This window comes from Pyrus communis, chromosome 12 (assembly GCF_041283825.1).
Source record: "Pyrus communis isolate YQ-2024b chromosome 12, ASM4128382v1, whole genome shotgun sequence".
NCBI classification, from domain to species: Eukaryota; Viridiplantae; Streptophyta; class Magnoliopsida; order Rosales; family Rosaceae; genus Pyrus; species Pyrus communis.
This window is the reverse complement of record NC_142576.1, coordinates 23,718,329-23,731,878: the sequence shown is the minus strand read 5'-3', so window position 1 is coordinate 23,731,878 and position 13,550 is coordinate 23,718,329. Positions and strand designations below refer to the sequence as shown.

Below are 13,550 nucleotides of genomic sequence, written 5' to 3'. Positions count from 1 at the left end.
TACTACGGTCTAGTATTATTCCTCTTTACTTGTAAGTGAGAGGTCTTAAGTTTAATTATAGCTAAAGACGAATTTGAACCACATTATTGCTAGTTTATTATGAGACTAAACTCACATTCTTTTCCGTGTAGATAATATTATTTGTTTAAAAAAGAAAATTATACTAATCCGACAGGGAAGTCTCTTACCAAAGGTCCAAAAAAGGGATAAAAACCACGGGTCCAGCACAGAAACCAACATGTCAAAACAATGCACCAACACGACGAAAAATGGGTGCCCCTCGACAACCACACGCGCGCTGATTGTGAACAAACATGGAATGACTAAACCCAATGACGAAAAGATAAAAGTAAAGTATGCATTTTCAACTTCAGCATGCTATAATTATATGTCATTACTTATTCATCCTGTAAATTGCCAAAGTTCATCTTTTGATTGTAATCTCTTTCTTCCGGCCGGTGGACATGACCTCAGCAGAAACATTCAGGGTACCATTTGCATCAATAGAAAAGCAAACATCTACTTTAGCAACACCCTTCGGAGCAGGAGGAATGTCACGGATGGAAAATCCACCCAAATAATTATTATCTTTGGTTAATTCATTCTTACCCTCGAAGACTCCACAGTGAACAGCACTTTGGTTGTCATGACAAGCTAGAAAAGTACGGTTCTGCTAGGTTGGAATTTTAGTGTTTCTTGGGATCATAACTTCCATCAATTTTCGTTCAACATGAGAGTGAAGTCTTGAAGGTTCAAACTTTGATTACCATTCAACACAGCAGCTTGAACAGCAGCACCGTACGCCACATCCTCATCTGGATTAATGCCCTTGCTGAGTTCCTTGCCGACGAACATATTCTGTAATAGCTCCTGCACCTTGGGAATTCTAGAAGAGCCGCTAACAAGAACAACATCATCGATATTTCTTATGTCCATTTTGGCATCCTCCAAACATCTCTTCACAGGCTCCATGCTCTTGTTGAAACAATCCATGTTTAGTTGTTCAAATTTGGCATGCGTAATAGTTGTATAGAAATCAACACCCTGATACAACAATCAATTTCAATATCTGTCACAGACGTAAACGAAAGTCTCCTCTTCGCCTTCTCACATTCATTTTTTAACCTTCAAAGAGCTCTGGAGTTACCACTGACGTCCAAACTATGTTTCTTCTTAAATTTGTCAGCACAGTAATTCACCATATTGTTATCAAAGTCTTCACCACCAAGGTGAGTATGTCCAGCCGTCGCCTTTATTCAAAGTCACCAGAATTCCATAAGCAATGGCGGCTGCAGTTGGTTCATTGATGATACGCATCACCTCTAAGCCATCAGTGACACCAGCACATTTTGTAGCCTGACGTTGTGAGTCGGTAAAGTAAGCAGGGACAGTAACAACTGCTTTCTTCACACTTGAGCCAAGGTAGGCCTCAGCAATCTCCCGCATCTTTGTGAGAACCATAGATGAGATTTCTTCAGCAGCTAACTGTTTCTCTTGACCCTCGTGGGTAACCACAATCATGGGCTTGTCATCAGAATAGAACTTTTACGGAATGTTTTCTTGTATTACTTGTTCTGAAATATATACATGTACAATCTAAGTTCCACAAGGAAACAAAAGCTTTAATACAAACCTACTTAAAAAAGGACTCATATTATTTACATTCCTTTTTTTCCTAATATTGACTCATGATCAACACTCCCCCTCAAGTTGGTGCATAGATATCACACATGCCCAACTTGACAAGTGAGTCATCAAAATCTCGACTACATACTGCATGAGTTAGAACATCTGCAAGTTGCTCATCTGAACTCACAAACGGGATCGATACAATCTTCCTTTCAAGTTTCTCTTTAATAAAATGTCGATCAACTTCCACATGTTTTGTTCTATCATGCTGTACCGGATTATCAGCTATATCTCTCGCTGACTTATTATCACAGTATAGTCTCATGGTCTCCTTTGGCTTGAACCCAAGCCCCTCAAGAAGTTTTCGAAGCCAGAGAAGCTCACAAATGCCGTGAGCCATCCCTCGAAACTCGGCCTCAGCTGAGGATCTTGACACTACCTTCTGTTTTTTACTTCTCCATGTGACTAAATTGCCTCCTACAAAAGTAAAATATCCCGAAGTCGACCGTCTGTCACCTACACTTCCTGCCCAATCAGCATCCGTGAACCCCTCAATCCTCAAATGTCCATGCTTCCGATAGAGAACTCATTTTCCAGGTGCAGACTTTAAATAAGCTAAGATACGCATAACAGCAGCCATATGATCTTCACTCGGTGAATGCATAAATTGACTTACTACACTTACTGCATAGGCAATATCTGGTCGTGTATGAGCCAAATAAATTAGTCTCCCTACAAGTCTCTGATATCTCCCCTTATCAACCAATTTCTGATTCGGATCCAAACATAGATGATGTTTTTCAACAATAGGAGTATCAACTGGCTTACATCCCAGCATATCAGTTTCTTTTAACAAATCCAAAACTCTTTTAACAAATCCAAAACATACTTACATTGTGACAAGAAAATACCTTTGATCCTGCATGATGAACCTTTCAATCCAACAAAACTCCACCTCTCAATTTCTCATACGACTCTTCCAAGAACCAGATTAAAAGCTCCAAAATGGCAAAACAAAGAAAACCCATATCAAATTAGATGAGGATTCACTTTAATTAGAACCCAGAAAGGCAGAAAGCTCCAATACCCATGAATGAAGCAAGAATGAAGCAAGCTTTTTATCCAAAAATCGGAGCTTTGAAGGAGTCCGCGGTTAAAAAGACCAAGTTCTTGGTGATGGCGATGAAGAAAGCCCAAAAGATAGCGATAAGAATTTGTGAAATCAGTCGACAAAGAGAGAATTTGAAGAAGAAGGCATACTTTCAGTTACAGAAGAAGATGGCCTCACAAGCAGATCGCGAGAGAAAGGGAAAGAACGATGAAATTCTGTTTTAGCATTTTTGAGAACCCGACTAAATAATACAAAGGTTTTTGAGTGGAGAAGTTACACGGCGAGAGCCGTATAAAACGGGCAGGCCCTAATTAATAAATTAACCGGTGGATATTTAATACGTAGTAGCACCGAATACCTGATTCGTATTAAATAGTTCTATCCGGTGTTTAATACAACATGTCAAAAGAGGTCTTTGTTTTCTAAACTTGATACAATTCACTTGCCCTTTACTTTTTGTTTTAGCTTTTGTACCGCTTATTCCTTAGTTTTTAAAAGTTTTTGTAAAATGTCATTATGAACTTATGCATTATTTTTAATTTGTTATATAAATTAAAATTTTAAGCCATTTGTCATATCAATTTATTCAAAATCATTAATTTGTCATCTCATTTTAACTTTGTTTATTTTGGACGTTTATTTGTATGCAAAGATATATTAACACTAAAGTGAGGGAATAAATTGGAGATATCCATCCTTATGATGGGCCATAGGTTTCAAATCCTTAGACCATCTCCAACCGAAGGAGAGCTAGATGACTTATTTTAGCCCTTTAGCCTTCCAAAAAATTAATATTTTAATGAACAGTGCATTGTCATATTTCTTACTGTCTCCAATCCAAACATAGCCCTATCACAAAAAAACCATCTCCAACCAAGGGCCAAACATAATTTATTATTTTAATTAAATTACCTCAATAACTTTACGTTATGGATTGTTAATAATTTTCATGTTGTTAAATGTTTTTAAAAATGTTGTTTAAGTTTCATGTTGTTAAATTTTTTTTTTATGTTGTTTAATATTACTTAATGTTATTTAATGTTAATATTGTTTAATGTTGTTTCATGTTACTTAATGTGTGTGTATATATATATATATATATATATATAAGTATGACGTAAGCATATGGCCCAGCCTAGGGTCGGCTGGCTGGCTCATTTGGGTCATCCAGTTGCCCCTTTGGCCTTTTTTTGTCCAGTTTGGCCTGGTCCTCAGTTGAAGACGGTTTTCGGATTATTTTCGGCTCTTTGGCCCTTTGAACCCTTCGGTTGGAGATGGTCTTGTCCACAAGGTTGTTTACTGAGACTCCTTCATTGAAGATGCCGCTGCAAAGAGTTGTGATTTCTTTCAACTCTTCATTATAAACTCTCTTGTATTATCTCCTATATTTGGGGATTTATATAATTGTTATTTGTGATAAGTTCTTCTTGAAACTCACTGATGTAAATGTCTCTATAAATACAAGCATACGAACTCATCAAAATTAACTGAGTTGAGCATCAACAACTCTTATAGCGTCTTCAAATTTGTGTGAATATTTCTCCTTTACCTTCATCTTCTATACAAACAAACAACTTGGAGTTTGAATTCCAAACAAATAATGATGAGCAAGAGCACGAATATCATAGCGTTTTAAGCACTTGACTGAGAAGAGATGGTATTCCGAATTCGATAACTTTGTGCATCTATGTCAGGCATTTTGTACGTGTCTAGCATATTGTGAATTAATAGAACTCCAAAAACATGAAACATGATTTCTTGCATAATTAATTGTACTACGGTCTAGTGTTATTTCTCTTTACTTGTAAGTGAGAGGTCTTAAGTTCAATTATAGCCAAAGACGAATTTAAACCACATTATTGCTAGTTTATTATGAGAATAAACTCACATTCTTTTCCGTGTAGATAATATTGTTTGTTTTAAAAAGAAAATTATACTAATCCGACAGGGAAGTCTCTTACCAAAGGTCCAAAAAAGGGATAAAAACCACGGGTCTAGCACAGAAACCAACACGTCAAAACAATGCACCAACAGGAGGAAAAATGGGTGCCCCTCGACAACCACACGCGCGCTGATTGTTAACAAACATGGAATGACTAAACCCAATGACGAAAAGATAAAAGTAAAGTATGCATTTTCAACTTCAGCATGCTATAATTATATGTCATTACTTATTCATCCTGTAAATTGCCAAAGTTCATCTTTTGATTGTAATCTCTTTCTTCCGGCCGGTGGACATGACCTCAGCAGAAACATTCAGGATACCATTTGCATCAATAGAAAAGCAAACATCTACTTTAGCAACACCCTTCGGAGCAGGAGGAATGTCACGGATGGAAAATCCACCCAAATAATTATTATCTTTGGTTAATTCATTCTTACCCTCGAAAACTCCACAGTGAACAGAACTTTGGTTGTCATGACAAGCTAGAAAAGTACGGTTCTGCTAGGTTGGAATTTTAGTGTTTCTTGGGATCATAACTTCCATCAATTTTCGTTCAACATTCATCCCGAGAGACAACGGAATGACATCAGAGAGAGTGAAGTCTTAAAGGTTCAAACTTTGATTACCATTCAACACAGCAGCTTGAACAGCAGCACCGTACGCCACAGCCTCATCTGGATTAATGCCCTTGCTGAGTTCCTTGCCGACGAACATATTCTGTAGTAGCTCCTGCACCTTGGGAATTCTAGAAGAGCCGCTAACAAGAACAACATCATCGATATTTCTTATGTCCATTTTGGCATCCTCCAAACATCTCTTCACAGGCTCCATGCTCTTGTTGAAACAATCCATGTTTAGTTGTTCAAATTTGGCATGCGTAATAGTTGTATAGAAATCAACACCCTGATACAAACATGTTGATCATGAGTCAATATTAGGAAAAATAGGAATGTAAATAATAGGAGTCCTTTTTTAAGTAGGTTTGTATTAAAGCTTTTGTTTCCTTGTGGAACTTAGATTGTACATATATATATTTCAGAACAAGTAATACAAGAAAATATTCCCGTAAAAGTTCTATTTGGTATCAAGAGCCAAAACCCTAGTTTTTCTTTTCCGCTGTGCGTTGACTGTTTTTTTTTGCAAATCTTCTGCAGAAAAACAGTGTTGTCGTGTGTGTGTATTTTTGGCTGCGTGTGCAGCAGTGTGGGTGGTGCTGTGTCTGCACAGTGCTGCCGTGTGTGTGTGGAATTGCTGTGAGTATTGCTGGTAGTGCAGTGTGCGTATTGCTGTGTGTATTGCTGCCAGTACCCTTGTGCGTTGTTGGGTTTGAGCCTTTTTCGAATCCAATAGGTCACGGGTTCGACTTCGGCGGAAGTTGTTGTTGTTTGTTTGTGTATTGCTGTGCTTTGTTTTTTTTTTTGGGTAAAGTCGAATGGCATCAGAAGGAGGCAGTGGCATGTTGAAGTTAGAGGGCAGTAATTCAACCAATAATCAAGTAGTGAATCCTGTCGTTATTCAGAGTGATGCGTCTGCTGTACCAAATACCGTGAAATTAAATGGATCAAATTATCCTCTTTGGTCCAAGGTTTTGGAGATGCACATTGCTGGACGCGATAGGAAGGGCTTTGTGACTGGTAGTACCAAGGAGCCTGCTGAGGCTAGTGCTGAGTATGAGGCGTGGGAGACAGGGAATGCAATAGTAAAAGGGTGGTTGATCAATTCTATGGAACCTGCTATCATGGGATTTTTTATTCACCTACGTACTGCTAAAGAAGTTTGGGAAGAGGTGGCTCGAACTTATTATGATGGTTCAGATATTTCTCAGATTTATGAATTGAAGGTTAAATCGTTCAGACTCCGTCAAGAGGGTCGGCCAGTGGGTGTGTATTATGCTGATCTCAAGTCCGTTTGGCAGGAGTTAGATCAACGGAGACCAATCAAGATGGTATGTGCTGTGGATTTCAAGACACTTCGAGAAGAAATTCAGGTTGATCGTGTGTATGCTTTTTTGGCGGGTTTGGATGATGTGTTTGATAAAGTACGTAGTGATATTTTACGTACGCAGCCCTTACCTTCTGTTGAGGAGGTGTTTTCTGTTGTTCGACGTGAAGTTCAACGACATGCTACCATGATGGGTGAGAGTAACAATCAAGGAGGATTGCTGTCCATGGCAATGATCTCTCGGCCAGCTAGTACTCATCGTGCTAGTAATTTTTCTAATCAATCTTTAAATTCTCGACCTTTCAACCGAGAAAATAAAGATGATTTGAAGTGTACTTTCTGTGGACAAACCTGTCATACTGAGGATACATGCTTTACTAAGCATGGGGTGCCTGATTGGTTTCCAGAGTTCAAGAAAAAATTGTGTGCCAAGGAGCGTGGAGCAGCCGGATCCAGTGGAGGCCGTGCCTCCCTTGCTGCGGCTACAACCACAGTCCAGGAAGCCGTGCCTAGTTCTAGTCACTCTAGTCAGAATTTGTTGCTTGGTACTCAGGGTGCCTCGTCGTCCGACACAGGTACCATGGGACATATTCTCTTAGCCTCCGAGAACCAGCAGCATACAGGTTGGATTCTGGACTCTGGGGCAACGGATCATATAACATATGATAAAAATATGTTTCAATACATGACTATATCTCACAGGAAAAATATATCAACTGCCAATGGTACTCTGGCACCCGTGTGTGGTGCCGGCACTGTGCATCTCACCCCGTCACTTCCCTTACATCATTGCTTGCTTGTTCCGTCTTTATCCCATCACCTATTATCCATACCACAGGTTACTGAACAATTGGATTGTGTTGTTCTAATGTATCCGCTTTTTTGTCTACTCCAGGATATTCAGACCAAGGAGATAATTGGGCGTGGCACTAAGAGAGAGGGGTTGTACTACGTGGACGACGTCGTTTCTGGAAGAGCAAATGCAGTTCGCGCGTCCCGGTCTAGTAATTTACAAGCAGTGTGGTTGTTGCATCGTCGGTTAGGCCATGCATCTTTTGGGTATTTAAGGCATATGTTACCTAGTTTATTTAGTGGAATAACTGAATCAGACTTACATTGTGAAGTATGTATTCTTGCTAAAAGCCATCGTGCTTCTTTTCCGCCTAGTATGAATAAAAGAGCTTTACCGTTTGAACTTGTGCACTCTGATGTTTGGGGACCATCTCCGGTTGTTACTTCTTCTGGGATTAAGTGGTTTGTTACGTTTGTTGATGATTGCACTCGTATGACGTGGCTATATGTGTTAAAAAATAAGAGTGATGTTGGTATGGTATTTCGAAATTTTTCTCAAATGCTTTGGACCCAATACTTCTCTGTGATTAAAGTTCTTCGTTCTGATAATGGTGGTGAATATATTAATCGTGAATTGTCAGAGTTTCTTGGTGATCAAGGCATTCTCCATGAAACAACCTGCCCCTATACTCCACAGCAAAATGGGGTGGCTGAACGGAAATATCGCCATATCTTAGAAACGGCACGTGCACTACTTCTGGGTGCTTCTGTTCCTAAGGTTTTTTGGCCTGAAGCTGTTACTTATGCCGTCTACGTGATTAATCGTATGCCCTCTCGGGCGGTTAATTTTCAAACTCCGTTTCAAGTCTTCACTCAACATGTTCCTGTGGTGTCTTCTCATAATCTCCAACCCCGGGTCTTTGGGTGTGTGGCGTATGTGCATATTCAGAAAATTCATCGCACTAAGTTGGATCCGTGTGCACTTCTCTGTGTGTTTGTTGGTTTCTCCTCTCACCAAAAAGGATATAAATGTTATCACCCTGCGACTCATCATATGTATGTTACCATGGATGTGACCTTCTCTGAATCAGAGTATTTTTATGCTCCCGTATCTTCATCTTCAGATCACCAGGGGGAGAGCTCTAGTGATGATCTGAAATGCTTGAACTTGGAAGGAATCCCTGGGGTTGATGCCGTGCATAATGGGGCAGTGATTATACATGCCGAGAATGATAAATCTGCAATTGTTGCTGAGAGCAGCATGCAGTCAGGACCGGTTCCAGATGAGAGTGATCCCGAGAGTAATAAATCTCCAACAGTTGTCAAGAGCAGTCTGCAGACTGTTGCCGAGAGCAGCATGCAGTCAGGACAGGTTGTTGACGATCCTACTAATGTACCCCCTCTCTCTAGCTCCACAGTGCTGCCCAATGAATCTTCTCTGGATATACCTGAGGTAAGTATTGTGGATGATTATGTAACTAATACAAGTAATGATGTAAATACATATAAGCTACCACCGAGACAAAATAAGGGTGTGCCACCTAACAGGTTTTCTCTGGAAGGCAAAGTGAAGTATCCAATAGCCAACTATGTCTCATGCAATGGTCTTGCACCGGAGCGCAAGACTTTGGCGGACAATATGGAGGCTACTCGAGTACCAACCCGTGTGGAGGAGGCTCTAAAGGATCAAAAATGGGCAAACGCAATGGATGAAGAAATGTTGGCGCTACAGAAGAATAATACCTGGGAGGTGACGTCTTTACCAGAGGGAAAAAAAAACAGTTGGCTGTCGCTGGGTGTTCACTGTCAAATACAAAGCCAATGGATCAATCGACAGGTACAAAGCAAGGTTGGTAGCTAAAGGATACACCCAAACATATGGTGTAGATTATCAAGAAAAGTTCTCTCCGGTTGCCAAGATGAATACAGTACGAGTTCTGATATCTTTAGCTGCCAATATGAACTGGCCATTAAAACAGTTTGATGTGAAAAATGCCTTTCTTCATGGGAACTTGGAGGAAGAAGTATATATGGATTTTCCTCCTGGGTACAGTGCTGGTAGAATATCGGAGTATGTCGGTTGCGTAAGTCTCTTTATGGGCTTAAGCAATCGCCTCGTGCATGGTTTGATAGGTTTACTCAAGTTATGAAAAAGATTGGGTATAACCAAAGTCATTCTGATCATACATTGTTTGTCAAACGAAGACAGGGAAAAGTGACGGCCTTAATCATCTATGTAGATGACATGATTATTACTGGGGATGATTGTGATGAGATTTCAAGGCTGCAGAGAAATCTTGCGGCTGAGTTTGAAATGAAGAACCTAGGGGATTTGAAGTATTTTCTTGGAGTCGAAGTTGCTCGATCTTCGAAAGGTATTTTCTTGTCACAACGTAAGTATGTTTTGGATTTGTTAAAAGAAACTGGTATGCTGGGATGTAAGCCAGTTGATACTCCTATTGTTGAAAAACATCATCTATGTTTGGATCCGAATCAGAAATCGGTTGATAAGGGGAGATATCAGAGACTTGTAGGGAGACTAATTTATTTGGCTCATACACGACCAGATATTGCCTATGCAGTAAGTGTAGTAAGTCAATTTATGCATTCACCGAGTGAAGATCATATGGCTGTTGTTATGCGTATCTTAGCTTATTTAAAGTCTGCACCTGGAAAAGGAGTTCTCTATCGGAAGCATGGACATTTGAGGATTGAGGGGTTCACGGATGTTGATTGGGCAAGAAGTGTAGGTGACAGACGGTCTACTTCGGGATATTTTACTTTTGTAGGAGGCAATTTAGTCACATGGAGAAGTAAAAAACAGAAGGTAGTATCAAGATCCTCAGCTGAGGCCGAGTTTTGAGGGATGGCTCACGGCATTTGTGAGCTTCTCTGGCTTCGAAAACTTCTTGAGGGGCTTGGGTTCAAGCCAAAGGAGACCATGAGACTATACTGTGATAATAAGTCAGCGAGAGATATAGCTGATAATCCGGTACAGCATGATAGAACAAAACATGTGGAAGTTGATCGACATTTTATTAAAGAGAAACTTGAAAGGAAGATTGTATCGATCCCGTTTGTGAGTTCAGATGAGCAACTTGCAGATGTTCTAACTCATGCAGTATGTAGTCGAGAGTTTGATGACTCACTTGTCAAGTTGGGCATGTGTGATATCTATGCACCAACTTGAGGGGGAGTGTTGATCATGAGTCAATATTAGGAAAAATAGGAATGTAAATAATAGGAGTCCTTTTTTAAGTAGGTTTGTATTAAAGCTTTTGTTTCCTTGTGGAACTTAGATTGTACATATATATATATATATATATATATTTCAGAACAAGTAATACAAGAAAATATTCCCGTAAAAGTTCTATTAAAGTCAATTTCAATATCTGTCACAGACGTAAACGAAAGTCTCCTCTTCACCTTCTCACATTCATTTTTTAACCTTCAAAGAGCTCTGGAGTTACCACTGACGTCCAAACTATGTTTCTTCTTAAATTTGTCAGCACAGTAATTCACCATATTGTTATCAAAGTCTTCACCACCAAGGTGAGTATGTCCAGCCGTCGCCTTTATTCAAAGTCACCAGAATTCCATAAGCAATGGCGGCTGCAGTTGGTTCATTGATGATACGCATCACCTCTAAGCCATCAGTGACACCAGCACATTTTGTAGCCTGACGTTGTGAGTCGGTAAAGTAAGCAGGGACAGTAACAACTGCTTTCTTCACACTTGAGCCAAGGTAGGCCTCAGCAATCTCCCGCATCTTTGTGAGAACCATAGATGAGATTTCTTCAGCAGCTAACTGTTTCTCTTGACCCTCGTGGGTAACCACAATCATGGGCTTGTCATCAGGACCTTCAATGACCTTGAATGGCCAGAACTTCAAATCATTTTGAACCGGAGCGTCAGCAAATCTCCTTCCAAATTTAGAACTCAATCAAATAAAGTAAAGTAGAAGGATGGGAAACAATGGAGTAATATGCACCAAAATTTTCAGTTAGCTATATCTCTATTTATTTAAAAATCCCTCGCCCAAATATAGAATTAAGCACTCATTAGTAGGACAACAAAGCTCAGCTAAAGAGAATTCATATTTAGTTAATGGAAAAAAAGATGATAAAAAACAAAACAAAAAACACAAAATAGACTATAAGAATGCAAACACAGAGAACCTCGAAGGATTTGAGAAAGAAATTAAAGCTGATCTATTGGTATATATGTGGATATGAGAAGATTAGCCTATTAACCGTTCAGTATCAGTGAAAGCAACGTAAGACGGGGTGGTTTTGTTGCCCTGATCATTCACTATGATTTCAACATGATCATATCGCCACACTGCTACACATGAATACGTTGTCCCGAGAACAATTCCGATTGCATGGCCTCTTTTCCACTCATTCTGAACTCAGGAACTGGACGAAGAAGCACGGCAGTAGCGATAAGACCCCGGTCCAGTGAGTAGAATAGGGGAAAATCACAGTAGAAACGGATACCAAACGTTAAACAACTGAAAATAGAGAGACAACAAAACTAGAATCGACGTGTGAATGAAGATAATTGAGTTCCCAAGAAACTCTTAACCTAAATTCTGGAATATGATTGATAAAAAAAAACTGAATAAGAGTCTTTTGATAACCTGTTTATACAAAAGTAAAACAGCCTAGAAACCTAATACTTGTCTACCTAGACATCCAATCCAACGAAGACTTACCCCTTGACAAAACAAACTATGACTTAACCAATTAATCCCACTAAATAGGTCTCTCATGCATCATTTCAAGGTCCTAAAAAGATTTGAGTATTATGATTTTTACTGTAGGCCTATACATATATACAAGGAAAAATGCCCCATTTCCTTTGGGTATTTGTTAAATGAGGTTATGTAGCCTATAAAATTAACTGATCAGAGTGGCGCAGCGGAAGCGTGATGGGCCCATAACCCACAGGTCCCAGGATCGAAACCTGGCTCTGATAGAGTGGCTTCCGCGTAGTTCTTTTGCACTACCTATTTTTACATTTATCTTGTTTTTTGGCCATTTCCAAATCTGCTTGTTTTTCTTTTCAACAACACAAGCGCTTTTCGAAGCAATTGGTGAGTGTGGGTTCATTCGCCTACTCGGGTTTAAGCCGAAGGGGCAACCGTGCTGATATTTATGAAATCAACAAGAAATCTCCACGAAATCAACAGAAAGTTTTCAGAGAGTAGAGAGAGAGAGAGAGAGAGAGAGTAAACAATGACGAAGGCTTAACTAGGCTTGACTAATACTTTGATTGAATCTCAAATCTCCATGAATCAACAAGAAAGTATTCAAAGAGTACAGAGACAAGAACTGTGACGAAACCTTTTTTTTCTTTTTCAATAGTTTTGTAAGAACTCATTACAATATCATTACATAATTGATAATTCACAGTTGAACTAATAATTTTGGTTATTAGACTTCACTAATCACAATAAACCCTAACTGGCCAAGAGAGCCGTTACCAGGTGTAGTCCTCTAAGGCTTTAACAAATCTAGCCATATCAGTTTCTGATATGCTATCTATGAATTCTTCTTTTGATTAAGATAAATAAATCCAAGCATGTGATTATCCGGCCGAATAAATTTATTTAGAACACACAAAAATGTGAAGTAAACGGATTAAAACATCCTATAACACAGTGAGACGTAGGAGGATTTATCCATATCTTACAGGGTTAGTACATGCTTCTTTAGAACAAATTTACTACGATATTTGCGGTTTTAACTGCACCTTTCATTCTATATTTATACTTTCACAACAGTACTATCAAGTAATATTTCTGCAGTCGTTGTATGGTAATTATTATTCAGTACTCCAAAAAAGTCATCATGCATTTCTTATAAAAATATATAAGAATTCCTAGTACATATCAACTCTCACCACTAAGTGAGTGTTGGAACCTAAATTGATCCTGGTTCCATGGATTGATGGCTGCAAAGTGAAGGAGTGAAGATGAAGCTGTGCTGCAGGCTTCGAAACAAGAAGAACAAAGGTTTTAAACCCAATGGTTAGTTTTTTAGTTAAAGCTTTAGTTGTGTAATCAAGTGCCAAGCGCACACTCCAGATAAGATCACTTAAAACCCCAATGAAGGGCTAGGATCAAAT

The 13,550-nt window shown here is 39.2% G+C and overlaps 2 pseudogenes; both read right to left on the bottom strand.

The window, feature by feature from the left end:
* Positions 1 to 408: 408 nt before the first annotated feature.
* On the bottom strand, positions 409 to 2,029 carry LOC148692540 (heat shock cognate 70 kDa protein-like; annotated as a pseudogene).
* Positions 2,030 to 4,871: 2,842 nt separating this feature from the next.
* LOC137744574 (heat shock cognate 70 kDa protein-like) lies at positions 4,872 to 12,944 on the bottom strand (annotated as a pseudogene).
* Between the last annotated feature and the right edge of the window lie 606 nt (positions 12,945 to 13,550).